Source organism: Orycteropus afer, unplaced genomic scaffold (genome assembly GCF_000298275.1).
Source record: "Orycteropus afer afer isolate SDZICR_OR568_19922 unplaced genomic scaffold, OryAfe1.0 scaffold00087, whole genome shotgun sequence".
Taxonomy (NCBI): Eukaryota; Metazoa; Chordata; class Mammalia; order Tubulidentata; family Orycteropodidae; genus Orycteropus; species Orycteropus afer.
In genome coordinates, this window is record NW_006921674.1 from 2,866,273 (window position 1) to 2,869,539 (window position 3,267).

Below are 3,267 nucleotides of genomic sequence, written 5' to 3' on the forward strand. Positions count from 1 at the left end.
GGACTTTATCCTAAGGGTAATGGATGAAATGTAAATCAGGGGAGCAGCATTTTCACATTTTGATTTTTTGGAAAAATTATTCTGCCTGCTGGCTGGAAAATTAATTACTTGTTAATTCAGCTCATGCCTTAAGGCAGGAAACTGGGAATAGGGAAGAATTAAAGAAGAATCAGATGTACCTGAATTTTGCTGTCTCTATACTTGAGAGGCTAGTAGAATCCCTGTCAAACATACAAACCAAAGGCAGTAGAATAAGGCAAGGTTTCAGGGTAAAGGTGATAAATTTGATTTTTTCTAAAAAAATTTTATTGAGGTAGTAAACATAATATACTAAAGCACATAAAAATGCTTTAAAGTGTACAGCTTGGTGAATTTTCACATATGTATATACTAATGTCTACCCAGATACATCTATAGAACATTTTCAGCACTTTTCATGCCCCTTCCTAATTAACCCTTCTCAGAGATAACAACTCTTCTTATGTCTATTAGCATCAATTAGTTTTGCTCAATCTTGAAATTCATATAAATGGAACAATATAATACATATTCTTCTGAGGTTCTTAAACTGAAAACAAACAAACAAACAAACAAAAACGCCTATAAGATTCATACAAGTTACCTCGTTTACCACAAAGTTATTCTTTTAATTGCTTTATAGTTAGTAATTCATTTATCCATTGAAATGTTGATTGATATCTGTCTTGTTTCCAGTTTTGAACTTTTATGAATAAAACTCTTAAGAACATCTTAAACAGATTATTTGATTGGCATAGACACTCATTTCTCTTGGAAATATATATAGGCATAGAATTGCTCTGATATAGGTAAATGTTTAGTTTCCATAGATTCTGCCAAACAGTTTTCCAAAGTGATTGAAATAATTGACATTCCAACCAGCAAAGTAAAAAAGTTCTAGTTGCTCTATCCTTGTCAACACTTAGTATTGTCAGTCCTAATTTTAGTCATTCTGATGGGAGTGCAGTGGTACCTCATTGTGATTTTAATTTACATTTCCTTAATGACTAATGATGATCTCCTTTGCATATGTTATTGGTCATTGGGATATCATCTTTGTGAACTGACTGTTTAGGTCATTTACTCATTTTAAAAATTAGTTTGTCTTTTCTTTATTGGATTGTACCCAAAAACCCACTGCTTTAGAATCGGATCTGACTCACAGTGACCCCTCCTTGGGTTTCCAAGGCAATATCACTACGGAAGTAGATTGTCCAACCTTCCTTCTGAGGAGTGGCTGGTGGGTTTGAACCACGAGCCTTCTGGTTAGCAGTCAAATGTCTTAGGCACTAGGAAGTCTTTATATTTCTGGATACAAGTTCTTCATCCATTATATATTGGAAATATCATCTCACAATCAATATTTTGAATTCACTTTCTTAATGAAGTCTTTTAATGAAAAGATATTCTTAAGTTTAATGAGGATGAATTTATCCATTTTTAAATAGTCTGTGCTATTTAAAAACTTGCCCTTTATGTCTCCATTGGAAAGTTACTCGTTAAAAGAGAAAAAAACAGTAATACAGAGAAAATCTGTCAGATGTCACCTTAACTCAACTTTCAAAATTGACGTTATCGGAAATTAGACAAATTGGTATCATGCTCTAGGGCACATGCATAAGAACATTCATTGCAGCATGATTTATAATTTTAAAAAAGAAGAAAAAATATCAACTGAAAAATGGATAGTTATGTATTCATACAATGTTCTATAGCAGTGAAAATTAATAATTTACAGCTACATTCATCAACATGGTTGAAGTTATAAAACAAAAAGAGAATGGTAAGTACAAAATTCAGAACATTGTCTACTCTCTACACAGTGAAAGAGATATAAATGGAACTAGCATTTAAGTGGCTTCAAAAATATTGGTAATGAAATGTGGGCAGTGGGTACACATTGTTTTATTCTTTATACCTTATGCTTGTATGTATTATTTGAAGTGTATGGAATACTTTCTAGTTAAAAAAGAAAAAAAAAATCTTCTGATGGCATAGTGACTAAGGCATCTGACTGCTAACCAGAAGGCTGGCGGTTCAAACCCACTAGCCACTCCTTAGAAGGAAGACTGGGCAATCTACTTCCCTAGAGATACTGCCTCGGAAACTCAAGGAGGGGTCACTATGGGTGGAATTGACTCAAGAACAGTGAGGTTTTTTTTTTTTTTTAAATAGCTATTAAATGTATTCTCCGTGTGATTATAAAATACATGCTAAACATAAAAATTCAGCAACATCACAATAAATGTAGAAAAAACTGAAGTTGTCAGATTTCATTACTTGGATTCACAATCAATACCGATGGAAGCAGCAGTCAAGAAATCAGAGGACACATTGCCCTGGCCAATCTGCTGCAGAAGACCTCTTTAAAGTGTTAACGAGATGTCACTTTGAAGACTGAGGTTTGCCTGACCCAAGCCATGATATTTTCAATAGCCTCATATGCATATGAAAGCTGGACAATGAATAAAGAAGACTGCAGAAGAACTGATGTATTTGAATTGTGATTTTGAAAAAGAATACTGAAAATACCACAGACCACCAGGAGAATAAACAAATCTGTCTTGCGACAAGTACAACCAGAATGCTCCTTAGAAACAAGAATGGCCAGATTTGTCTCACGTACTTTGGTCATGTTGTCAGAAGGGACCATTCCCTGGAGAAGGATATCATGCTTGGTAAAGTGGAGGGTCAGTGAAAAAGAGGAAGAAACTCAAAGAGATGGATTGACACTGGCTGTTAACGATGGGCTCAAGTATACCAATGATTGTGAAGATGGGGCAAGATCACAGTGTTTCATTCTGTTGTATATAGGGTCGCTGAATCAGAACCAAATTGACAGCATAACAAAAAAAGTTGTAAAAACACTGGGAAATTCATGCAAAGGTAAAATTATACATAATCTATCCAACTAAAAGTAATCATGGTAAATTTTTTTTTCTTTCTTTCTTTCTTTTTTTTTTATTGTGATTTGGGTGAAGATTTACAGAGCAAATTCACTTTCTATACAGCACTTCACATATACTTTGTCTCATGTCATTGACCACAGTATACCACAATGCAACAGCTCCCCTCCCACTTCCTCCCCACAGTTACCTCTTCCCAGTGACCATCACTCCATACTCTCCTGCCCCCTGAGCTGTCTCCCTGTGCATAAGCCCTTCCTTCTCCCATGATTGTTCTCTCCAGGGCGTGTGTCTACTTGAGGTAAATGTTTAACTCACATGCCTGTACTTTGTTTGGCTGGAA